This window comes from Ovis aries, chromosome 22 (genome assembly GCF_016772045.2).
Source record: "Ovis aries strain OAR_USU_Benz2616 breed Rambouillet chromosome 22, ARS-UI_Ramb_v3.0, whole genome shotgun sequence".
NCBI lineage: Eukaryota > Metazoa > Chordata > Mammalia > Artiodactyla > Bovidae > Ovis > Ovis aries.
The window spans coordinates 5,036,230-5,064,213 of record NC_056075.1 but is presented as its reverse complement, the minus strand read 5'-3'; the positions used below and the strand labels follow the sequence as shown (position 1 = coordinate 5,064,213).

At 37.3% G+C, this 27,984-nt stretch overlaps 1 protein-coding gene across 1 annotated transcript in view; it reads right to left on the bottom strand.

Annotated features, from left to right (window-relative positions):
- PCDH15 (protocadherin related 15) overlaps positions 1–27,984 on the bottom strand; it is a 1,094,267-nt gene that overhangs the window by 296,294 nt on the left and 769,989 nt on the right. The gene's annotated exons all lie outside the window — the stretch shown is intronic.

The following is a 27,984-nucleotide window of genomic DNA, read 5'->3' as shown; positions in this document are numbered from 1 at the left end:
CACGCAGGATAACTCTTTCAGGGCATCTCTAGAGCAGTAGTCTACAGTCATCAGTATTCAAGTATGAAGTAAGAGAAAACTATCATTGTCATAGATTGCATTTTATATGGTTTGCTTGACTCAGGCATTCCTTATATAGTTGTGCTCACCTTGCTTGTCAAGTTTTGACACTATTGTTTTCTTTCTGTAACTTTTAAACAGTTTCCTTTATGCTTATTAAAGAGGTGATCATTGTTTATCAGATCATCCTCCCTGCTAATCCCAAATCTTAATTTTATTTTTACACAATATTTTTTATATTAAACAGAAGCATTCCTATATAGAAGTATTCACATATATTCCTCTAAAGAGCTAAGAATAATCTATGCCCAAAGTATTGTCCATCTATCACAGAACATTTGCTGTTATAGGTCTCACAAATGATATGCTTGTATCAATGGCAGAAGAAAATTGTAACTGAAAAGTGGGAAAAAAGTGTGACATCCAGGTTGAATTTTCTGTGAAATTCCCCATTATTGCATTTTATGGAGAATATTCAAATATTAGATTACCAGATGCATATCTAAGACAAAAGAAATGAACAAGGCCTTTGGCCAATACGATATCCATTTAATAAGAGAAAGTGTTAGTTGCACAGTCGTGTCTGACTCTTTGGGATCCCATGGCCTCTAGCCTGCTAGACTCTTCTGTTCATGGAATTATCCAGGCAAGAATACTGGCTTGGGTTGCCATTTCCTTCTCCAAAATAAGAGAAAAGTATCTCTTAAAGCTCGAATACTGTGAATAATACTTTGGGTTTGATATAAGCACATACTGCTTCCCAAATGACAACCATAAAATTAAAAGGGCTTTCTCCATTTTAAACATATTATTGCAATCTTATCATAGTCACCGACCCTGATAAAGTCACTGAGGAAGAGCAAGATACAGATTTTGAACTTTTGGTTTTATCCTATCAGCCCTCATCCCTGAGATGAGCTTAAAATGTTAACAGTTTTTAGTTACATTCCATTCCCCCAATCTGAGATGTCATCAAATTGGTTGACCTGGCAATACATGTTTTATATTCATTCCTGTGCCAACAATGCACTGAAGTAACAGAAGATTACATTTCCTGTTCTGTCTAACATATTCCTTTAAAATAGTGAAATAAAATTAATTGGAAGAAGTAACTTATCTTTCCTTATTTACTCCTGAGGTCTGATTCATGGGCCTGGGAGAAGAACTGAGATGTACAAAATGTAGAATTTTCTTTCAAATCAGAAATTTTGGATTTATATTCTGCTTGCTCTTCCTTTTTTAGTTGATTTCCTTCCAATTCACTTTAAGCGTACATCCCTATGTGTGTCACTGACTGTGTAAACAGGTGATCACTATTTTAGAATGATCATCACATGGCAGGCATTCTGCAAGGTGCTTTTTGTTTGTTTCCTTAAATTCTGGTGCAAAATGGCACTGCTGTTCACCTTAACGTTAGAAATATGCAAATGAAGCAACTGACAAACAACTAATCTCAAAAATATACAAGCAACTCCTGCAGCTCAAGTCCAGAAAAATAAACAACCCAACCAAAAAATGGGCCAAAGAACTAAATAGACATTTCTCCAAAGAAGACATACAGATGGCTAACAAACACATGAAAAGATCCTCAACATCACTCATTATCAGAGAAATGCAAATCAAAACCACAATGAGGTACCGTTTCACTCCAGTCAGAATGGCTGCGATCCAAAAGTCTACAAGCAATAAATGCTGGAGAGGGTGTGGAGAAAAGAGAACCCTCTTACACTGTTGGTGGGAATGCAAACTAGTACAGCCACTATGGAGAACAGTGTGGAGATTCCTTTAGAAACTGGAAATAGAACTGCCTTATGACCCAGCAATCCCACGGCTGGGCATACACACCGAGGAAACCAGAATTGAAAGAGACACGTGTACCCCAATGTTTATCCGAGCACTGTTTATAATAGCCAGGACATGGAAACAACCTAGATGTCCATCAGCAGATGAATGGATAAGAAAGCTGTGATACATATACACAATGGAGTATTACTCAGCCATTAAAAAGAATACATTTCAATCAGTTCTAATGAGATGGATGAAACTGGAGCCAATTATACAGAGTGAAGTAAGCCAGAAAGAAAAACACCACTATGGTATACTAACAAACACATATATATGGAATTTAGAAAGATGGTAACAATAACCCTCTATGTGAGACAGCAAAAGAGACACAGATGTATAGAACAGTGTTTTGGACTCTGTGGGAGAGGGCGAGGGTGGAATGATTCGGGAGAATGGCATTGAAACATGTATAATATCACATATGAAATGAATCGCCAGTCTAGGTTCAATGCATGACACTGGATGCTTGGGGCTGGTGCACTGAGACGACCCAGAGGGATGGTACAGGGAGGGAGGAGGGAGAGGGGTTCAGGATGCGGAATGCGTGTATACCTGTGGCGGATTCATGTTGATGTATGGCAAAACCAATACAATATTTTAAAGTAATTAATCTCCAATTAAAATAAATAAATTTATATTTAAAAAAACAGAGCAAAAAAGAAATATGCATAGATTTTTTAAAGTTATAGATTTATAAAAGATCCAGATATTTTATCAACATTGTTTAAGTTTTTCTGGTTAAATGAGACAACATAAGCCCAATGGGAAATAAAAAATATATAGTGGGGAAAAAACTTCCCTTCAGTTCAGTTCAGTCACTCAGCTGTGTCTGACTCTTTGTGACCCCATCGTCTGCAGCACGCCAGGCTTCCCTGTCCAGCACCAACTCACAGAGCATACTCAAAACTTATTTTAGACATAGATTTTTTTATTGTTAGCACATCCTCAAAAATAAGATTTTCATATTGCCCCATGTAGCATAAAATTTCCCTTAATACAATGGCATTTATTCTATTGAGTTCTGTTGATGGTTAGAAGCGGTCTAGTCAATAAAAGAAGTGGAGTCTGATATTAAAAATATATATATAAATCAGGACTTAAAATGAAGCATATTATTCTGAGAAATCGAAACTCTATATCTACCAAGAATCTTTGCAGATAATAAAGAAGAAAGTTATTGACTTATTTCAAACTTAAAATCTAAAGACTTGGAGACTGAAACTACCCTCCAACATGACAGGTGCGAACACTTTGATTGGTTTGCCCAGAGGAAGCATTACTCTTGCTACTTTCATAAAGACTGATTGATTTTGACAGAAGTCTGTCTGTGCAGACTTGGATAAGTATGATACCAAAGAGTCATAAAACCATTAGAGAAGACTGTAGGCTCAGAAGAACTCTCCATAAAAATGTTGAGGTAAAAGGAATATGACAGTGAAAAAGAGACTATATTTGCTGTATATCCACATCATGAGTTATGATACCTATAGGGGATATTTCAAGCCCTGGGTTTCAGAATCCCAATGAACTAATCCTTCTGAGATATCATAAACTGAATAGGGAGAAAACAAGCCAAAGAAATATTGCCTGCCTTTATTTATTTATTTTGTAGACTAAATCTAGATTACAAATTACCAAAAAAAAAAAAAAAAAAAGCCTCCTATCTTTGATTCCTGCATGGCTTGAGGGAAAATATTGTGTTATGTAAGGGTTTTTGCTTGCAAACTGGGCTTCCTGTGAAGGAGACAGTGAGACAGGAATCAGATCAGATCCATACATGTGAAAAGCAGAGACAGAAGCAGGATTGTATTAAGACAAAAATCTAACTGCACAGAGTCAACAACAGTTTTGGCCAATTCCAGAAGGAGCTCTGGAATAAGAGCTGCATGTTAGTTATTCCAGATTGGGTCAGAATGAGAAGGTCTTTGCACCTGGCCATCAGTCAGTGGGCTACAGTGAGAAAGGTGTGACCCTTCTCTCTGCAAACTGAAATATTCTGGGAAGTTTCTGGCAGCTGAAGGGCATCTTCATACATCACTCTCAGAAGTCAGAATGTCTTTTCTTGAATGGGAACCTGAGTAGTACATCTCAGTCTCCTTCACAAGCCAATATCTGTACTGTCTTCATTAGATTAAAAACCACTTGTTTAACAGAATAGGAAAAAGCATATGTGTGTGTTAGTCACTCAATCATGTCTGACTCTTTGCAACCCCACAAACTGTAGCCTGCCAGGCTCCCCTGTCCTTAGAATTCTCCGGGCAAGAGTACTGGAGTGGGTAGCCATTCTCTTCTGCAAGGGATCTTCCCAACCCAGGGACTGAACCAATTGCAGGGAGATTGTTTGCTATCTGAGCCACCAGATATATTTTATATATATATATATACACATATATATATATATATGTATATATATGTATACATGTATATATATGTATATATATATGCCCTTAGAACCATTCCAAAGTAAATTGTTCATTGCCTTCAAATAAAATAATTAATCAGTTCCAGAGCTATGATTGTCCTGATCCAAGCTAATAATAATCTATTTCTATGCTTATACTCAGAGATACGGTTCATATTTTCATTTTATGTTTAATTCTCCTTTAAGAGAATTCTGGATATGGTTAGCTTTACATTTTTTTCTATCTTTTAGTTCTTACAAACACCCAACAAGATAGTTATTATTGTCCTTATTTTACAGGTGAGAATACTGCATAAAAGCTACGAAACTTTTTCAGGTTCTTATACTTGGCATATGAGAGAATATGGATTTGAGTTTAGAACATTAATATATTATCTGCTTGTGATCTTTGTTCAGGGAAGGAGGCTGTTATAATTGGTGCAGCATCATAAATTATTTTAATGGTATGATAGATTGGAGTCCAGAGATAAACAGTAAGATGACTTGGAAATATTTTAAAATTCACTCTGAAACAGTTTACTTATTTTAATTATGGAAATTAAGAGCCATATCACAGAAATCCATGCCTTGAAGATTATTACTACATAGTAGCTCTGAATTTAAACACATCCAATGAGAGAATAAAAAACTAGGTTATAGAAAATTGTCAGCAGTTCCCCTCACATTATACCTTGCTCTGCCTCAATCTAATCTGGAGTGATACCAGAGGGGGGCGGGGGGGGGGAAATTCCATGAAGGCAATGGAATTTGCATGAACTCCTGGGAAATACAATATTCAATGTACCCATGGCTATGAATTTCACTGATTATTTTGAGACATGGAGGTAACCATTTCAAAATAAATCTATAAACCTCCCAACATCTATCCCTGTCTTTTCCATTCTCCTGGTACTAAAACTGAGGAGAATTTCCATCAAAGTATTCAATACCCTGCTACATTCCCAGGGGCTATGCACTTGGGACTGTGTTATTTCCTTTTTCAGCATCTTCCACATTCTTCTTATTGAGGCTATTTCCTTTAGTCTCTCTTTTATCACTACCAAAAAAAACGTGAATGAAGAAGTAAAAAATAATCACGTCCGGCTATATCTGTACTCTTGCTACAATTCCTTCACATCCCAATCTTCTAGGGGAGAAAAGGTCAGTATACATTATCTCCATTGCTACCCTCATTTCTTAGTGAGTTATTTAGTTAGCTAGCTATTCAGTTAAGTCAAGCTACTTTTTTTCCATTTTAGATTTTGCATTTTCTTTTACTTAGAGAGTCTTCCACAGTAGTTTACTTATCTTTCAGTTCCCAGTTAACATAGCTTTCCCTCACGGGAAACTTTCCAGAGCCTCCCAGTACACAGGAAGATACACTCAGAGTACTCACTCTCCCCCTCACAGTGTGCATGACAATTTTTTTACTTTCTTATCTAAGGGTGTGTTTATGGATTTAATGGCTGGCACTTCACTGTGCTGTGAGATTCATCACAATGAGGATCTGTCTGTTTCTACCAGAACTGTGAGTCCAGTGCTCTGTGCCTAATAGACACTTTATAAATATTCATTCAAGGATTGGATGAATGAAAGATAAAAGCAATCATAGCCATTCAACTAAATCTGGAAGTATATCAAGGCAACATATAATTAAGTAGAAAAACATATTGATAGATTTTCCTCCTTTTCAATGTGAGAGAGAATCTTAACTCTTCAAGAAGAGACAGAAGTTATTATTTACTCTACCATCAGAAGCATTTGTAAATGTTGTCTTTGTGTTACTTGAGAAACAGTATTCTGATCATAACATTCTTACAAGCTTTAAATGTTTATCTTAGTATAGTACAGTTGAAAGAATATTAAACTTGTGGGACTTCTCTACTAGTCCAGTGGCTACGACTTCCTTCCAATGCAGGGGATATAGGTTCTCTTCCTGGTCAAGAAGCTAAGATTCCACATGCTTCAGGGCCAAAACCCCAAATCATAAAACAGAAGAAATATTGAAATTCAATAAAGAAATTCAATAAAGACTTCAAAATGGTCCATATGAAATTCTTAAAAAAAGAATATTAAACTTTTAGTCTAAAAAATTCCCTTTTGTATTCTGTTATTTTATTCATGAGCTATGTTACATTCATCAGCTATGTACTCATTTGCTTCTGAGATGCTATGCCAGTGAAGTGGGAAAGTAATTTAGTCGTTAAAGTACTCTGTAAACAGTTAGCTGCTACAAATCGTTGTTGGCAATTAAACTGCAAATTTAGAAAGAGCAACCCTTAACCTAATTGATGGGGACTGGAAGTTGCTACCTGCTCTTTGTTCTTAAAATCAGAATTGTTGCTTTAACTATTCACCTAACCAGCATGTACTAAAATATGTAATATTCTCCAGGTGCTATGCTTGGTTCTAGATACACCCAAGCATTAGATATGTTCCCTAGTACCAGTTACTTAATTGCTCTTAAAAATGAAACAATTAAATAAAAAATAAAACACAATTTAAAAATAAGTTTAAAACACAATTTTAAAAATTAAAAAAATCAAGTCTTTTCTATATTCAGTTAGTAAATGAATAAACTTGGAATAAAATTGGAGGTTGAGTGCGGTTGCTAACAAAGTACTTCATGTCACTTAGATATAATCATTTATATGCATGTACATATACATAGAAACTGATAGTTGTTTAGTACTTTCTACTTTGAATGCTGTTTTATGTATGTTATCTCTTTTTATCATCACAATAAAACTGTAAATAAGTTATTATAGCAGAATCCCCTGGCTGTCCAGTGGTTAGGGTACTATGCTTCTATTGTAGGGGGCACAGAATTAATCTCTGGTTGGGGAACAAGGATCCCTCAAGCTGAATGATGTGGCCAAAAAATAAAAAAATAAAAAAAGTTATAATCACTTTCATTTTACTGATGAGAGAACTGATTTTATATAAGCTTAAACAAATTGACCAACTTGTACAGCTAGTATGTAGCAGAATTAAAATTCCAACCCAGATTTCCACTATACATCTTTTGCTTTTCCTACTATATCAACTTTCTTCCCCCTCATTTTCTCTTTGTTTTCTCTATTCATTGCCTTAATATATGCAAATCTACATGATAATTAATGCACTAAGAAATGTAGATTACTGCATACTATATTTATACATGCCTCAAATCTTACATTTCATGTCAATCTACTTGCATTATCTAAATTTAACTTCATTAAAAAGTGATATAATCATCAAAATAATTATAAACGTTGCTCATTTATAAAGTAATGAGTATTGTGTGTGTTTTGTGCTTAGTTGCATCCGATTCTCTACAGCCCAATGAACTGTAGCCCACCAAGCTCCTCTGTCCATGGAATTTTCCAAGCAAGAATACTGAAGCAGAATACTATTATTTCCTACTCCAGAGGATCTTCCCAACCCAGAGATCAAACCCAAGTCTCTTCATCTCCTGCATTGGAAGGAGGAATTTTTTTTTTTTTTTTTACCAGCAGTGCCAAATATCAAATATAAAGTAAAATTAATATTCATGTCTTCAAAATAATATGATTGCATCTAAAACAAAACAAGGTAATCTTATCTTTTTTGTCATAATTGGTTTTATGTATATAGCACACAAAGCATGGTCTATCAGGCTGTACCACAGGGTTAAGAGAGATGATGGAAAAATATACCACTAGACAAGCAAATCTGGATTTTGAATTCTATATAAAATTGTTAACGATCCATACACAGCATGTAGGTTTGTCCACTTATAATGTCAGACTTCATAAAGGCTAAGTGTGACAACACAGGAAGATTTGGATGCAAGCCCTGAAACTTAAGCAAGGTTATGTTGTTGCAGGTTAATTTTTAACTAGACCTTCTGGGATTTCATACAAATTGAAAAAGGCAGGAAATCTATTTAAAGAAGGCTTGAAGCAAAAGCTTACACTTAATACTAAACTATGCTTGAGTATGTAGAGAGGAGAAATAAACACTGAAGGGATAAAACTCAAGAAATCCTTTTTTTCCTTGTAGGAAATCGTGTTGGAACCAAAGAATATTTTCTCAGTGGAGCATTCTTCAAAAACATGACTCTGTAGACATAGAACCAGTGTTACCTTTATCAAATAAAGCCAAATGAACATAGATAAATAAAAATGTATATTTATATAATCATTTAAACGCTGAAAGCTAAATTAGTCCCCACTTTTTGATCCCAAAGCACTTTGTACATGCCTGTGTCAGCACTTTTTGTATTGCATTGTATGTAATTATTTGCATTTATACCTCTGCCATCTAATGTACATTCTAAAAGAGACAATGTGTTTTGTCCACATTAATGCTTTAGTGTAGAATTGTGGTTTATTCTCCATATATGTTAACTAAATTATTTTTGAATCATGTAATTTTTCTTACTCTTGTATTAGAAAATATAGCAACCAATACAATATTGCCATTAACCTCCAATTAAAATAAATAAATTTATATTAACAAAAGAAAATATAACAATAAAAATACAAAATACTTATTTTAAGTTTGGTTTGAAATCAGTCATGTATGTTTTCATGCATTTATTTATTCAACTATCAGTCAGTCAGTTCAGTCACTCAGTCGTGTCCAACTCTTTGTGACCCCATGAATTGCAGCACGCCAGGCCTCTGTGTTCATCACCAACTCCCGGAGTTCACCCAAACTCATGTCCATCCAGTTGGTAATGCCATCCAGCCATCTCATCCTCTGCTGTCCCCTTGTCCTCCTGCCGCCAATCCCTCCCACCATCAGGGTCATTTCCAATGAGTCAACTCTTCACATGAGATGGCCAAAGTACTGGAGTTTCAGCTTTAGCGTCAGTCCTTCCAATGAACACCCGGGACTGATCTCCTTTAGAATGAGCTGGTTGGATCTCCTTGCAGTCCAGGGGACTCTCAAGAGTCTTCTCCAACACCACAATTCAAAAGCATCAATTCTTTGGTGCTCAGCTTTCTTCACAGTCCAACGCTCACATCCGTACATGACCACTTGAAAATCCATAGCCTTGACTAGATGGACCTTTGTTGGCAAAGTAATGTCTCTGCTTTTTAATATGCTGTCTAGGTTGGTCATAACTTTCCTTCCAAGGAGTAAGCGTCTTTTAATTTCACGGCTGCAGTCTCCATCTGCAGTGATTTTGGAGCTTAAAGAACACAAAAACAAAAACAAAAAACTCTGACACTGTTTCCACTGTTTCCCCATCTATTTCCCATTAAGTGATGGGACCGGATGCCATGATCTTCATTTTCTGAATGTTGAGCTTTAAGCCAATTTTTTCACTCTCCTCTTTCACTTTCATCAAGACGCTTTTTAGCTCCTCTTCACTTTCTGCCATAAGAGTGGTGTCATCTGCATATCTGAGGTTATTGATATTTCTCCTGGCAATCTTGATTCCAGCTTATGCTTCCTCCAGCCCAGTGTTCCTCATGATGTACTCTGCATAGAAGTTAAATAAGCAGGGTAACAATATACAGCCTTGACGTACTCCTTTTCCTATTCGGAACCAGTCTGTTGTTCCATGTCCAGTTCTAACTGTTGCTTCCTGGCCTGCATATAGGTTTCTCTAGAGGCAGGTCAGGTGGTCTGATATTCCTATCTCTTTCAGAATTTTTCACAGTTTATTGTGATCCACACAGTCAAAGGCTTTGGCATAGTCAATAAAGCACAAGTAGATGTTTTTCTGGAATTATCTTGCTTTTTCGATGATCCAGCAGATGTTGGCAATTTGATCTCTGGTTCCTCTGCCTTTTCTAAAACCAGCTCTTCATGTATATTTACTTTCAAATTTGTGCTGAACAGCATTTTAGGGGCTGGGCCTGTAAATAAGGATAAGAGCAAAGTGCTCTTTGATGTTCTATCACTTGAACTATACTGAAAAAAGTAGATGTTAAACAACAATTGCCTTTAAAAATCACTAGAGCAATAACCTCCAGTAATAAAGATACACAGCACAATCGTACCATCTAGGAGAGCTTCTAGCCTGCCCTTCTGGAATTGACATTCTAATAGGGAATATACAGGTTTAAAAAAGAGACACAATGAAAAAATTTCAGATTTTACTGAGTATTGTGGAAAAAAAAATTATAGAGTATGAAAGCATATATATAGAGGTGCTTAATCCAATCTTGTGAGGCCAAGAAAGCAAATGACATTCAGTTCTCATCCATAACTCTTAAACTGTAGGTCTAATAAGGCCAGAAGTCCTCATGTTAACTTTCACTTGTACTAAGTACAAGTTATGACAAAATCATTGCGCTTTTTTCCCCTTAGGAAAAATGGTAATAGATATAGTATATCTTTATTTTAGCAAACTTCTTCAGATTTCTTTTCATTCCATTTTAGTTGTTAAAATAGGGGGAGAAATGCTTCCTAGATGATGACATAATGATTTAGATTTGGAACTGACTGAAGAATCATCCCCAAGTTGGACTTCAAGCTTGACAAGATTCTGATGGCATCCTGCAAGCCTCTAAGTAATTAATATCGGTTCCACATTGTCTGCCATTTTTTTTGTGAAGGCATAAGAGACATTGAAATGTATTCATGGTTAGGAAGTTTAGCAAAATGAGTCATACCATAGACCCATTTGTTGAATTAAAATTGAAATATATCTAAGTCTCAAAATTCAAGAGTATACGATGTTACAGCTGCTGCCACTACTGTTACATTAGCTGTCAAAATTCTTTTTATGCTTGGACAATTGTGTCTTCTCTCCTCAAACCTTAAGGAAGTCTATAAACTAGACTTATTCTCTCCATTTTGTAGACAAGGGCACTGAGTTTCAAGTAGACTAGATAATTTGCCAAAGTCACAGAGTTGCTAAGTTGTAAAACTAGAATTCAAGAGACTGTCTAATGTCAAGATTAGTGTTCTTAACCAGAGTTTTAGGCTGTTTCCAATGAAAGTAATTACAGGTTCTTTAGGATTTCACAGTTTGATGCAACTGATCCTGCCACTTGCCACACAGTCCTGGCAAAGTAATTCACCTTCTAGAGTCTGCAGGTGTAGAGAAAATACGAGTAAAGGGAAGTGAATTGAAAGTTTCTTAGTCATGTCCAGCTCTTTGTGACCCCATGCACTGTAGCCTGCCAGGCTTCCCTGTCCTCGGAATTCTCTAGGCTAGAATACTAGAACGGGTAGCTGTTCCCTTCTCCAGGGGATCTGCCCAACCCAGGGGTCAAACCGAGGTCTCCAGCATTACAGGAGTCTTCTTTATCATCTGAGCCACCAGGGAAACCCAAGAATACTGGAGTGGGTAGCCTATCCATTCTCCAGTGGATCTTCCTGACCCAGGAATCAAACTGGGGTCTCCTGCCTTGCAGGCAGATTCCTTACCAGCTGAGCTAACATGGAAGCCTACTATATTAGATTTTGTGGCAATTGAAAGAGCTAATACACAGAAAGCACTTGGAACTGTATCTAGCACGTAGCAAACAATCAATATGTTAGTTAATAACACTACTATTTCTTTAATTTTATAATAAATATCTTCCTAGATTTATAACCATAGCTAAATGCCTACAGATCTGAATGGAATTGAGATAATCTCTCAAAATTTTATCTAGCACTTATTCATTGCCATTTGCTTAATTTTCAATAAATTTTCACAAGGCCCCAGACAGTCTTCTCACCTACTCTTGTTTCAAAAGCCAATAGTAAGCCAAATATATTTTTAAAAAAAAATAAGATAGTAAGCAATACGTGGTACTACTGTCTTAGAATATTTTCTCTGATGATTTTTATCTGTACCATCTGTTTTGAAAATTTTATTTCTGTATGTCCTTGTGGTTACCTATTTTAAATAAGCAGTGTGTACATGTCAATGAGAACTGACATGCCTCATCTCTTTAAATTAAAAATTTAAAATATTAAGTGATCCACATTGAGTCTGTGGAAGATGTTATGCATTTGTGAATTATTCTTTAGCTCATGGGATTTGTGATTTCCAGTTGAGTGACAATCAAACAGAAAAATCATAAAGGCAAACTTACTTACAAAAGTCAAAAATAATTACATAACTGATGAAAATTTGTTGAGCTGTGTTAATTCATTAGATCTTCCTGTGAATGACATAATTTCAATGCACTAATATTGAGATTTAGTCTCTTCAGGACCAAGACTACCTGCAATTTTTAGTGATACCAAAAGTTGAATACAAACTTGTTTAGGCATAATTATTTCTACTGAAATGTATGTCCCATTATTCAAAGGAAAGTATGTTAATAACCCAGAGTTTCAAGGTGGGAGGAGATAGCCTTTATTAATTTTTTTGAATTAACAAAAAAATCCTTATTTGAAGGGACAAAGTAGAATCTGCTCACTGACATTTTCTTACCTTTCTGTATTTCTATTTTACCTTGATTTCCCTACCACTACCTCCTCTGTTTCTCCTATCAGCATTAAAGTTTTCACTGCTCAAAAAATACCAAAGTACTGTATCTAGAAATTGTTTTGTACCATAGAGTTTAATAAAGAGCTTAATTAAAAAGTGAAGCAATTCATAAACAACCAATTTTGTAGTAATTTTATTTTACTGGCCTATGCTTACTTTTTATCTACAATGAATGGTGAGAAGTATCTAGATTTGATACTTTCACATTTTCAATAAAGTTAAGAATTACCCTCATATAGAAACTCAGACACATTCTGTGTGTACCAGGAGAAATCATATTTTTTAAAAAATCACAGCAGGATAGATTATATTAGCCTTAAACTAGAAAACACTCAAACATTCAATAGTAGAATGTGAAAAGGAATGTGGCGCAGACACATATAGAAAATAAAGTATATGAATAAACAGGCAGAAATGTAGTTGAATTTCTTCAAAAGGACAAAGGTGAATGGAATAAGGTAGATACTATAACATGCATTCTGTTTATACACTTTAAAAATAGACAAAAGTAAACTATATTACTTGGATGCTTATTTAGTTGCTAAATCTACAATAGAAAGTAAGAAACTGTCAGAGTGGTTCATTACAGGTGGAGGAAAGTGATTAAGGCTAGGAAGAAGCACACAGGGGTCTTTCCTGATGATGCATTATATGCTGGGGATATATTTACATTTACTCTATAATAATTTATAAAATTTTGTGTTCATGTTTTTTTTTTTTTTTTTTTTTTTTTACTTTAGCAGGTCTTTATTTGAATGTGCTGCAGTGGATTTTATCTATGGGTAATTTTTTTTAAGGCATAACAATTTTGAAATTGCCTTTTTTTTTTTTTTTTATTTTTAAATTTTAAAATCTTTAATTCATGCACCAGCCCCAAGCATGCTGCATCCTGCTTCAATCGCTGTCTATATATTACAGATTTTTTTTCTTAAAGTTTAAAGGACATAATTTGGTCTTAATAAAAGGCTTCAGAAACATTTGTAACCATTCTCGTGAAACCAAAAGCTGATTGCCAAGCTTCTTCCTCAGTGAAGCAGTAAAGTCAGTGCAAGTAATTGTAGTGAGCTATAACGTTCGTAGAGAAGGATAACTAAATCCAACTAAAGTGAATAGGCCATGAATTTTCATCAGTCTATAAAACATAAGTGCAATTTGTATAAAGTTGGATCTCATAATAAGTAATGCAGCATTAAAAGGCAAAGCAAGATGAATAGAGCAAGGTTTTGTGAAGCAAAAAATAGTTGGTATTTCTTCATAGGCAAATATTAAATAATTTAGATAGGTATATATTTTAAATGGGTGAGTGAAAAACACAACTCCAAATATATGACCCAACAAGCTGGGTATGTGTCTGTTACAGTTTTCCTCCTTGTAATCTTATACCTGGAAATGTCCCTCATTATCATTTCCTGGTCTCACAGGTGATAAATACTTTGTCCTTTTCTAAATACAAGTTTCCTTACCTTGGAAGTTGGACGTGAGGTAGCTCCCCTTGGCCGCCGCCCCTGACCTTGGAGATGGGGTAACTCCTCTCAGCCGCCACCATGTCCAAGGTAAGGAGCAGTGGCTGCGCCTTGCTGGAGCAGCCGTGAAGAGACACCCCATGTCAAGGCAAGAGAAACCCAAGTAAGATAGTAGGTGCTGAGAGAGGGCATCAGAGGACAGACAGACTGAAACCACAATCACAGACAACCAGCTAATCTGATCACACAGACCACAGCTTGTCTAACTCAAAGAAACTAAGCCATGATGTGTGGGGCCATCCAAGACAGATGGGTCATGGTGGAGAGGTCTGACAGAATGTGTTCCACTAGAGAAGGGAATGACAAACCACTTCAGTATTCTTGACTTGAGAACCCCATGAACAGTAGGAAAAGGCCAAAAGATAGGACACTGAAAGATGAACTTCCCAGGTTGGTAGGTGCCTAATATGCTACTGGAGATCAGTGGAAAAATAATTCCAGAAAGAATGAAGGAATGGAGCCAAAGCAAAAACAATATGCAGTTGTGGATGCGACGGGTGATAGAGGCAAGGTCCGATGCTGTAAAGAGCAATATTGCATAGGAACCTGGAATGTCAGGTCTGTGAATCAAGGCAAATTGGAAGTGGTCAAACAGGAGAGGGCAAGAGTGAATGACAACATTCTAGGAATCAGCGAACTAAAATGGACTGGAATGGGTGAATTTAATTCAGATGACCATAACATCTACTACTGTGGGCAGGAATTCCTTAGAAGAAGTGGAGTAGCCATCACGGTCACCAAAAGAGTTCAAAATGCAGTACTTGGATGCAATTCAAAAATAACAGAATGTTCTCCATAGAGGCTGTACTAGTTTGCATTCCCACCAACAGTGTAGGAGGGTTCCCTTTTCTCCACACCCTCTCCAGCATTTATTGCTTGCAGATTTTTGGATCGCAGCCATTCTGACTGGTGTGAAGTGGTACCTCATTGTGGTTTTGATTTGCATTTCTCTAATAATGAGTGATGTTGAGCATCTTTTCATGTGTTTGTTAGCCATCCGTATGTCTTCTTTGGAGAAATGTCTATTTAGTTCTTTGGCCCATTTTTTGATAGGGTCGTTTATTTTTCTGGAGTTGAGCTGCAGAAGTTGCTTGTATATTTTTGAGATTAGTTGTTTGTCAGTTGCTTCATTTGCTATTATTTTCTCCCATTCAGAAGGCTGTCTTTTCACCTTGCTTATATTTTCCTTTGTTGTGCAGAAGCTTTTAATTTTAATTAGATCCCATTTGTTTATTTTTGCTTTTATTTCCAGCATTCTGGGAGGTGGATCATAGAGGATCCTGCTGTGATTTATGTCTGAGAGTGTTTTGCCTATGTTCTCCTCTAGGAGTTTTATAGTTTCTGATCTTACATTTAGATCTTTAATCCATTTTGAGTTTATTTTTGTGTGCGGTGTTAGAAAGTGATCTAGTTTCATTCTTTTACAAGTGGTTGACCAGTTTTCCCAGCACCACTTGTTAAAGAGATTGTCTTTACTCCATTGTATACCCTGTATGCAAGACAGGGAAAGAGACACAGATGTGTATAACGGACTTTTGGACTCAGAGGGAGAGGGAGACGGTGGGATGATTTGGGAGAATGACATTCTAACATGTATACTATCATGTGAATTGAATTGCCAGTCTATGTCTGATGCAGGATGCAGCATGCTTGGGGCTGGTGCATGGGGATGACCCAGAAGGATGTTATGGGGAGGGAGGTGGGAGGGGGTTCATGTTTGGGAATGCATGTAAGAATTAAAGTTTTTAAAATTTAAAAACTAAAAACTAAAAAACTAAAAAAAAAAAATAAATAAAATAAAATTTAAAAAAAAAACTAAAACAAACAAACAAAAAAAAAAAACAAAAACAAAAATAACAGAATGATCTCTGTTCCCAAGGCAAACCATTCAACATCATGGTAATCCAAGTCTATGCCCTGACCAGTAATGCTAAAGAAGCTGAAGCTGAACAATTCTATGAAGACCTACAAGACATTCTAGGACTAACACACAAAAAAGATGTCCTTTCCATTATAGGGTACTGGAATGCAAAAGTAGGAAGTCAAGAAACACCTGGAGTGACAGGCAAATTTGGCCTTGGAGTACAGAATGAAGCAGTTTGAAGGCTAACAGAGTTTTGCCAAGAGAACAAATTGGTCATAGCAAACACCCATTTCCAACAACACAAGAGAAGACTCTACACATGGACATCACCAGATGGTCAACACCGAAAACAGATTGATTGTATTCTTTGCAGTCAAAGATGGAGAAGCTGTATACAGTCAGCAAAAACAAGACTGGGAGCTGACTGTGGCTCAGATCATGAACACCTTATTGCCAAATTCAGACTGAAATTGAAGAAAGTGGAGAAAACCACTAGACCATTCAGATATGACCTAAATCAAATCTCTTATGATTATACTGTGGAAGTGAGAAATAGATTTAAGGAGCTAGATCTGATAGACAGAGTGCCTGATGAACTATAGACAGAGGTTCGTGACATTGTACAAGAGACAGGGATCAAGATCATCCCCATGGAAAAGAAATGCAAAAAAGTGAAATTGCTGCCTGAGGAGGCCTTACAAATAGCTATGAAAATAAGAATAGCAAAAAGCAAAGGAGACAAGGAATGATATATCCATTTGAATGCAGAGTTTCAAAGAATATCAAGGAGAGATAAGAAAGCCTCCCTCGGTGATCAGTGCAAAGAAATAGAGGAAATCAATAGAACGGGAAAGACTAGAGATCTCTTCAAATAAATTAGAGATACCAAGGGAATATTTCATGCAAAGATGGGCTTGATAAAGGACAGAAATGGTATGGACATAACAGAAGCAGAAGATATTAAGAAGAGGTGGCAAAAATACACAGAACTATACAATAAAGATCTTCATGACCCAGATAATCATGATGGTGTGATTACTCACCTAGAGACAGAAATCCTGGAATGTGAAGTCAAGGGGGGCCTTTGGAAGCATCACTACGAACAAAGCTAGTGGAGGTGATGGAATTCCAGCTGAGCTATTTCAAATCCTGAAAGATGATGCTGTGAAAGCGCTGCACTCAATTTGTCAGCAAATTTGGAAAACTCAGCAGTGGCCACAGGACTGGAAAAGGTCAGTTTTCATTCCAATCCCAAAGAAAGGCAATGCCAAAGAATGCTCAAACTACCACACAATTGCACTCATCTGACATGCTAGTATGCTCAATTTCTCCAAGCCAGGCTTCAGCAATACGTGAACCATGAACTTCCAGATGTTCAAGCTGGATTTAGAAAAGGCAGAGGAACCAGAGAGCAAATTGCCAACATCCACTGGATCATTGGAAAAACAAGAGAGTTCCAGAAAAAAACATCTATTTCTGCTTTTTGACTATGCCAAAGCCTTTGACTGTGTGGATCACAATAAACTGTGGAAAATTCTGAAAGAGATGGGAATACCAGACCACCTGATCTGCCTCTTGAGAAACCTGTATGCAGGTCAGGAAGTAACAGTTAGAACTGGACATGGAACAATAGACTGGTTCCAAATAGGAAAAAGAGTATGTCAAGGCTGTGTATTGTCACTCTGCTTATTTGACTTACATGCAGAGTACATCATGAGAAACGCTGGGCTAGAGGAAGCACAAGATGGAATCAGGTTTACCAGGAGAAATATCAGTAACCTCAGATATGCAGATAACACCACCCTTATGGCAGAAAGTGAAGAGGCACTAAAAAGCCTCTCGATGAAAGTGAAAGAGGAGAGTGAAAAAGTTGGCTTAAAGCTCAACATTCAGAAAACTAAGATCATGGTATCCAGTTCCATCACTTCATGGCAAATAGATGGGGAAATAGTGGAAACAATGTCTGACTTTTTTTTTAGCTCCAAAATCACTGCAATGGTGATTGTAGCCATGAAATTAAAAGACAGTTACTCCTTGGAAGAAAAGTTATGACCAACATAGACAGCTTATTAAAAAGCAGAGACATTACTTTGTCAACAAATGTCAAGCTATTCAAGGCTATGGTTTTTCCAGTAGTCATGTATGAATGTGCGAGTTGGACACTAAAGAAAGCTGAGTGCAGAAGAATTGATGTTTTTGAACTGTGGTGTTGGAGAAGACACTTCAGAGTCCCTTGGACTGCAAGGAGATCCAACCAGTCCAGCCTAAAGGAGGTCAGTCCTGAGTGTTCATTGGAAAGACTGATGTTGAAGCTGAAACTCCAATACTTTGGCCACCTGATGCAAAAAGCTGACTCATTGGAAAATACCCTGATGCTGGGAAAGATTAAGGGCAGCAGGAGAAGGGGACGATAGAGGATGAGATGGTTGGATGGCATCACTGACTTAATGGACATGAGTTTGGGTAGGCTCCAGGAGTTGGTGATGGACAGGGAGGCCTGGAGTGCTGTGGTTCATGGGATTGCAAATTGGTGGATGTGACTGAATGACTGAACTGACTGAGTAAATATAAGTTTCAATTGTTCTTTGAATTAATATTGCTTTTTAAATCAGCCCTATACAAATTATTTTACTTATTGAAATTCTAAAAGTAGACATATTTCCAGGATCAATGCTTTCTCTCTATTTATCAATACAACTTATTTAGTTGCAACCGTGTGTGTGAGGTTAACCAAATAGGTATTTTAGATTGTGACCTATATCATACTTCTCTTTCTATAATATTCATGAATCCTCAGTGGAAAAATGTAATTTCAGCTCATATTATTCCATTAGGTCTAGTTTAATGTAGCACCTTCTAAGAGCCAAATATTGAGCTGGGTAGTGCGATTTCTAAGATCAATATAACACAGTCTCTGCTTTTAAGAAATTTGAATAAGGGAAAAAATTCAATATACTTTAGTAAGCACCACCAAAAAGTTTTGCACCAAATAAGATGGACCATGAATATGAGACATTTAGGACATAGAAAATTTAGAAAAAGCTTTTTCTGGAGGAGATTATTGTTGGCTAGAATTTTCAAGGATGAACTATCTAAATCAAGAATGAAGAAAGAAAAAGCCAGGGCAAGGGGCATGAGCAGAGGCAAACAGACATGGGAGATTTCTGAGAACATACATCAGTCATCACATGGAGGACACTATTCTTGGAGGTCAAGCTCTGTGAGCAGTAATGGGAAGTGTGCCTTCTTTGCTGCATCGATGGACAGTCACTATTGAACTATGCTTGTTACAGTGAACTGAATCCTTGTTAAGAGACATCTCAGCACTTACACTGAGGATAACTATGAGGGTTTTTAAGATTACTGTTAGGATAACATACTAAGAGGTTGTAGCAATAGGTCAGATGACAAATAATGAGAGCCTGACTGTGATTGTTTTGGAGAGAGGGGAAATTTTGAGAACTGCTTGAAGCATGCAAAATTATCAAGATTGGGGATTGACTGGATATGGACAGAGAGGAAGAAAGAGAAGTCTGAGATGTCTCTCCAATTTGGCCTGGGAATAATGAACTGAAACACAGAATTCAGGAGAAGAAAACCTTACTGAGGAAGGTAAAAATAAGGTTTCAATCTTAAACATGTGGAATTTGACGTACCCACAGGTCACTCTGTGGGTTTGTTTTACAGGCAAATGCCTATTTGAGGTGGTAGGCTGAAGGAGTAGAAGAGGTTAAAGACATAACTGTGGAAGGTGTCAGCATCTAAGTGTAATTAAAATTGTGTGCTTTAATGTCAGCGAGATTTCCCTTCAAAAAAATGTGTAGGATTAAAACAAATGAGTAGACACCTCCAATACCAAAAGTTTCTTTTGGAGATGATGGTTATGTTCATTACCTTGATTGTGGTGATGGTAACACAAAAGTACATGTATATTTCCCAACTCAAACTCACCAAATTGTATACATTAATTATCTGTCCCTTTTTGTATACCTATTATACCTCAATAGAGATATGAGGGGGATGACTAATACAATATTTATTTTGAAAAGGTTTATGAAGAAACAGATAAATAAAGGCAAAAAGAACCAGATATGCTTAACCATGAAAACTGGAAGCAAACAGGTAGCAGAAATCTCATGAAGGAGATTGTGAGATCCATCTCAAATGAAACAGTGAAGTTATTCAGATAAAAATGACATTTAGCTATAAGGAGGTCATTAGTTACTGTGGGGCTGAGGATGGATATCATTCATTATGCATCTGGTATTATACAACTGTGAATATTTATATACATGCATAAACGTATCTATTATAATAACTGACAATAAGACTAAGAACTGGTGAAATGATAGATTCCAAGTAAATATTGTAAAAATATATGCATAACATTTTCTAATCTATTTATGAACTGCTAATTGAAAACCTGAAAAATCACCAAGCTTCAAAAATACCCACAAGCAGTAGGTAAATCTTTACCTCAAATATTTCAGGTAGCAGCATTAAAATGGACATCATCAAGTGTTCAAATTGTGTGGGCTTCTTTTCTTTACTTGACTGAGTATAGTGTTTGCATTATATAGTTTGACTTGACAAGAGAACCCATAAAAATCCCCACTTGTGGCCCACTTAGAAAAGAAGTATTATAGTTTTAGGCACTGCTGAACATCATGCTGAGCTACAAAAAATAAGTAAAACACCACAAAGCCCCCCACCTTCATTTCACTTTTAGATTACCACATAGAGATACAACAAATACATTAATCAAAGGCAGACCACTGAGATTCAGATATATTTTCTTAAATATTAAATTGCATAGTTGAAGGAAAGATCAATTTCTTTTTAAAAATGACACTATTGCCACCCTTCTAAACACTGCAGTTTACAATGATTTTAAAACTGCTTTAAGGGTTTAAAACTGAATCATCTCACTTCATCCCAGCTGAGATTTAGAATGCAAATCTCACAATAGTAATACATTTACGTTTCAGGTTAAATAAATTCAGCCTGTTTTATTTTAGAACTGGAAGAACATTTTGTTGACTCAGACCTCTGTTTCTGTTACTTAGAGCTAAAAGAAGTCAGTTCAGCATAAGAATTTCTACAAGGCATTAATTGGAAATTCTCTGGGAAGAGGCACACTCTGTATTGTATACAATGCTGAGAAGTTTTTAACCTCAACAGGCAATGTTGTTTCCAAGTAAGCCTTTTTTGCTGCCTCTGTGCAAGCATGCATGCCCAGGGCTACTGTGAAAATGGACATGAAGAACTGAAAAATAATTCTAGCCCCTAAGAACTCAGTGAGATGCTATCATGGAGGCCAGCCATCTTTAATATGCGCTCCAAAATTTCTTTCAGGTGCCATCCCCTCAGTCTCCAATGACCCAAAATATGCACACAGAGTGATGTATTGAAGTACCAACAGCAGTCAAGTATTTCTAAGTGAAAATACCCTCTGATTTCCCCTTGATAAGCTAAAGTTTGTTAGAAGGTATAAGTATCATGATCCCCTACTTCCTAAGACTCAGGGTTTGTAATGGGATCAAGCTCATCTGCCTCATTCTTACATGTTAGATACTTCCATTATAAGAAAAAAATAGGATTTGGTCAATACCCCCCAAGCAGTTTACCAAACTTGTTTAAAATGACATAATCCCAACCACAGATCCAGCTTTACTCTCAAGTATTTACCCTATTTGGGCTTCCCTGGTGGCTCAGAGGGTAAAGAATCCACCTGCAATGTGGGAGACCCGTGTTTGATCCCTGTGTTGGGAAGATTCCCTGGAGGAGGGCATGGCAACCCACTCCAGTAGTCTTGCCTGGAGAATCCCCATGGACAGAGGAGACTGGTGGGCTACAGTCCATAGGGTCACAAAGAGTCGGACATGGCTGAGAGACTAAGAACATACACATTTACACTATTTAACAGTAAGTAAAAACATACATACATACATGTGGGTTCAGTCGCTAAGCTGTTTGCCTCTTTGAAACCCTATGGACTGAGGCCTGTTAGGCTCCTCTGGCCATGGGATTTCCCAGGCAAGAACATTGGAGTGGATTGCCATATCTTTCTCCAAAATACATACAAACATATTTTTAATATTCTCTGTTTCATAATCTCTCTCTCTCTCTTATCTTCTGCTGGCTATCTGTCCAGCCAAGGATTTGGGATCAACTGAGAATTCTTAAGGAGCTGGTGTGAGGCCTCTTCCTTACTCTGAAGATGACTTGCTGGCATGCTTGTGGTCCAGATTCAGATCATACCTACAGATTTAGATTCTATCTCCACTGAAATATTGCAAAGGGTAGTAAGCAAAACATTGCACTGACAAGTAAAGTCTTTTTATCAGTGGCTGTTTAATTAGGATTCCCTGATTTTCCTCACCTGGTCTCAACATGTGCTAACCGATTTTCTAAAATTCCTCAAAGTAAATCTTCTGTTATTGACAGATGATTGACTTATTCTCAAATTGCCTCCTCAGCTCAATTCTGTCTTATATCACATCTACATGGTATCTTCATTTCCTTTTTAGAATCTTACTAATTTGTTAAATTACTGCAGATGATACATGAATGCAGATGATTCGCATGAATCCTGACAGAATCCCCTAAGTGCTTTGTGGTGTTTTTCATTTCTTTGAATATATAATCTGTATGGCACGTTTGACATTTAACATAGAGACACATAGTCTAATCTTACTGTGCAGCTTAGATAGTAAAGAATCTGCCTGCAATGTAGGAGACCCAGGTTTGACCCCTGGGTTGAGAAGATTCTCCTTGAGAAGGGAATGGCTACCCACTCCAGTATTCTTGTCTGGAGAATTCCATGGGCAGAGGAGCCTGGTAGGCTACAGTCCATGTGGCCACAAATAATCAAACATGATTGAGTGACTAACACTTTTACTTTAGTCTATATACATTGTGCCACATCTTTACTGCTACCATATGCATTCAAGAATATGGAAAAATTCTCAAATTTAAGCATGGGGAACTCCATCTGTGTATAGTAAGTTCTACATTAAAAAAATAATAATCTTAGCCAGACGCCAGACTATTACTAGTCATATAAAATAGTGAAATAATACATTTGAAGCAACATGGAAGGATCTAGAGTTCATCACACTAAGTGAAGTAAGGCAGACACAGAAAGACAAATATGGTATCACTTATATGTGGTGGGGGGGGGAACAAATGATACAAATGCACTTATTTACCAAAAAGAAATAAAAATTTTGTTTCCAAAGAGGAAAGGTAAGAGGATAAATTAGGAGTATGGGATTAACATGCACATATTACTATATATAAATTAGATAACCAATAAGGAACCCTGACCTCTGACCACCTCGTAGAGACAGACAACTGATCTAAGCTGTACCAATTTTGAAACTTGAATGGACTGACATCGGTTGAAGCTGCTACCTTAGTGGAAGTGTCCAGAATCTCCAGTTGCTGAGGCCTCCATGGACTGTGACCCATGGAGACCATTGTCAACATTAGGTCACAGAGGTGGGGATGGGAGAGAGGTCCACTGCTGCTTCAAGGCCAGAATCTGGCCAGTGGATGGCCATGGCTAGGGCTCTGGAGTTCTGCAGGACACAGCCCTCAGTCTGGTCTCATACTCCCAGCTCACCTGACAGCCCCGTGGCCAGAGGACCCCAGGGAGAAAGCTATGACTTGCCTTTCACCACTCTCTCTGCCCCAGGAACACTGCCAGGCTGACAGAGCTGAGCAGGACCTTTAATTTGCACTAAAGCTTCCATGCTAAGCATCACATGCTGATAGTCATGGACTAATGGCTGAGAACACATTCTGTCCATTACAAACATAATCTGGAAAAAAATGTGTATATATGTGTAACTGAATCACTTGGCTACACAGTTGAAACTAGCACAACATTGTAAATCAACTATACTTCAATTTTTAAGTTTATTTTTAATACTCTGATGAAACTTCTGCTCTGTGTAAACCATAAATATTGCTTCAGAAGTATTACCAATTGTTTGACATTATAATACTACCTTAATAAATTAAAAGTTCTTTCATTGAATTATTCATACATACTAAAACATTAGGGCTTCTCTGATGGCACAGATGGTAAAGAATCTGTCTACACTGCAGGGTTAGATCCTTGGGTCAGGAAGATCCCCTGGAGAAGGGAATGACTAACCAATCTAGTAAGCTTGCCTGTAAACTGGAGCCGATTATACAGAGTGAAGTAAGCCAGAAAGAAAAACACCAATACAGTATACTAACACATATATATGGAATTTAGGAAGATGGCAATGACGATCCTGTATGCAAGACAGGAAAGAGACACAGATGTGTATAACGGACTTTTGGACTCAGAGGGAGAGGGAGAGGTGGGATGATTTGGGAGAATGACATTCTAACATGTATACTATCATGTGAATTGAATCGCCAGTCTATGTCTGACGCAGGATGCAGCATGCTTGGGGCTGGTGCATGGGGATGACCCAGAAAGATGTTATGGGGAGGGAGGTGGGAGGGGGTTCATGTTTGGGAATGCAAGTAAGAATTAAAGATTTTAAAATTTAAAAAATAAAAACTAAAATAAAAAATAAAATAAAATAAAAATAAAAATAAAAGAATTCCATGGAAAGGGGAGCCTGGCTAGCTACAATTCATGGAGTCAAAAATAATAGAATTCAACTGAGCAACTCACAAAATATTAGAACAAAAACTCAAAGTTGGTAGCTCAAATTGAACATAACAAAGCATACATATTTTGGGTCTTCAGTTCAGTTCAGTTCAGTTCCGTCGCTCAGTCATGTCCGACTCTTTGTGACACCATGAATTGCAGCATACCAGGCCTCCCTGTCCATCACCATCTCCCAGAGTTCACTCAGACTTGCATCCATTGAGTCAGTGATGCCATCCAGCCATCTCATCCTCGGTTGTCCCCTTCTCTTCCTGCCCCCAATCCCTCCCAGCATCAGAGTCTTTTCCAATGAGTCAGCTCTTCGCATGAGGTGGCCAAAGTACTGGAGCTTCAGCTTTAGCATCATTCCTTCCAAAGAAACCCCAGGGCTGATCTCCTTCAGAATGGACTGGTTGTATCTCCTTTAGAATGGACTCGTTGGATCTCCTTGCAGTCCAAGGGACTCTCAAGAGTCTTCTCCAACACCACAGTTCAAACGCATCAATTCTTTGGCACTCAGCCTTCTTCACAGTCCAACTCTCACATCCATACATGACTATTGGTAAAACCATAGCCTTGACTAGATGGAACTTAGTTGGCAAAGTAATGTCTCTGCTTTTTAATATGCTATCTAGGTTGGTCATAACTTTTCTTCCAAGGAGTAAGCGTCTTTTAATTTTATGGCTGCACTCACCATCTGCAGTGATTTTGGAGCCCAGAAAAATAAAGTCTGATACTGTTTCCACTGTTTGCCCATCCATTTCTCATGAAGTGATGGGACCGGATCCCATGATCCTCATTTTCTGAATGTTGAACTTTAAGCCAACTTTTTCACTCTCCTCTTTCACTTTCATTAAGAGGCTTTTAGTTCCTCTTCACTTTCTGCCATAAGGGTGGTGTCATCTGCATATATGAGGTTATTGATATTTTTCCTGGCAATCTTGATTCCAGCTTGTGTTTCTTCCAGTCCAGCATTTTTCACAATGTACTCTGCATATAAGTTAAATAAGCAGGGTGGCTATATACAGCCTTGACGTAAGTGTGTCTTAATAATTTTGAATAGCAGTTAAAATTAAAATTTATACAGGAGGGATTAGATCTGAAAGAGTGCCTGAAGAACTATGGATGTAGGTTCATGATATTGTATAGGAAGCGGTGGGCGATCTCCAAGAAATAGAAATGAAAAAAAGGCAAAATGGTTGTGAAAAAATCTTACAAGTAGCTGAGAAAAGGAGAGAAGCAAAAGGCAAAGGAGAAAAGAAAAGATATACCCATCTGAATGCAAAACTCCAAAGAATAGCAAGGAAAGATAAGAAAGGTTTCCTAAATGAACAATGCAAAGAAATTTTCCCATTCTATGAAAAACTAGAGATAAGAAAGACTAGAGATCTCTTCAAGACAATTAGATACCAGGGGAATACTTCATGCAAAGATGGGCACAATAAAGGACAGAAACAGTATGGACCTTACCAGAAATGGAAGGTATCAAGAAGAGGTGGCAAGAATACACAGAACTACACCGAAAAGATGTTAATGACCCAGATAACCACATGGGGGCTTCTCTTGCAACTCACTTGGTAAATATTCTGCCTGCAACAGAGGACACCAGGTTCTATTCCTGGGTCAGGACAATCCGCTGGAGAAGGAAATGGAAACCCACAACATTATTCTTGCCTGGAGAATCTCATGGACTGAGGAGCCTGGCAGGCTAACGTCCATGGGGTTGCAAGAGTCAGACGTGAATTAGAGAGTAAACCAACACCATCAACCACGATGGTGGGACTCACTTAGAGCCAGACATCTGAAAGTATGAAATTAAGTGGGCCTTTGGAAGCATCACTACCAACAAAGCTAATGGAGGTGATGGAATTTCAGCTGAGTTATTTCAAATCCAAAAAGATGATGCTGTGAAAGTGCTGCATGCAATATGCCAGGAAATTTGGAAAACTCGGCAGTGACCACAAGACTGGAAAAGCTCAGTTTTCATTCCAATCCCAAAACAGGGCAGTGCCAAAGAATGTTCAAACTATAGAAGAACTGAACTCAACTCACATGTTAGCAAAATAATACTCAAAATTTTCCCAGCCAGGCTTCAACATATATGAACTGAGAAATTCTAGATGTTCAAGCTGGATTTAGAAAAGGCAGAGGAATCAGAGATCAAATTTCCAGCATCTGTTGGATCATAGAAAAAGCAAGAGGATTCCAGAAAAACATCTACTTCTGCTTCCTTGACTAGGCTAAAATGTTTTATTCTATGAATCACAACAAACTGAGGAAAATTCTTAAAGAGATAGGAATACCAGACCCCTTTACCTGCGTCCTGTGAAACCTGTATGCAAGTCAAGAAGCAACAGTTAGAACCCGACATGTAACAATAGACAGGTTCAAAATTGTGAAAGGAGTATTACAAGGCTGTATATTGTTACCCTGCTTATTTAAATTATATGCAGAGTACATCATGCAAAATGCTGGGCTGGTTGAAGCATAAGCTGGAAACAAGATTGCCAGAAGAAACATCAATAACCTCAGATATGCAGATAACACCACTTTTAGGACAGAAAGTGAAGAGGCACTAAAGAGCCTCTTAAGGAAAGTGAAAAAGGAGAGTGAAAAAGCTGGCTTAAAACTCAACACTTAAAAAACAAAGACCATGGCAATCGGTCCCATCATTTCATGTCAAATAGATGGGGAGACAATGCAAACAGTGACCATTTCTGTCCTTTATGGAGCCCATCTTTGCATGAAATGTTCCCTTGGTATCTCTTATTTTCTTGAAGAGATCTCTAGTCTTTCCCATTCTGTTCTTTTCCATTTCTTTGCATTGATCACTGAAGAAAGCTTTTTTAAAATCTCTTCTTGCTATTCTTTGGAACTCTGCATTCAGATGCTTATATCTTTCCTTTTCTCCTTTGGTTTTCACCTCTCTTCTTTTCACAGCTATTTGTAAGGCCTCCCCAGACAGCCATTTTGCTTTTTTGCATTTCTTTTCCATGGGGATGGTCTTGATCCCTGTCTCCTGCACAATGTCACGAACCGCATTCCATAGTTCATCAGGCACTCCATCTATCAGATCTAGGCCCTTAAATCTATTTCTCACCTCCACTGTATAATCATAAGGAGACCATTACAAGGCATCAAAATTCCATTTTTTGAACATTACAACTTCTCTGGAACTGTGCTGAATCAGTTGGATGCACTTTCCTTCGTTGTTTTCCTTTTCCT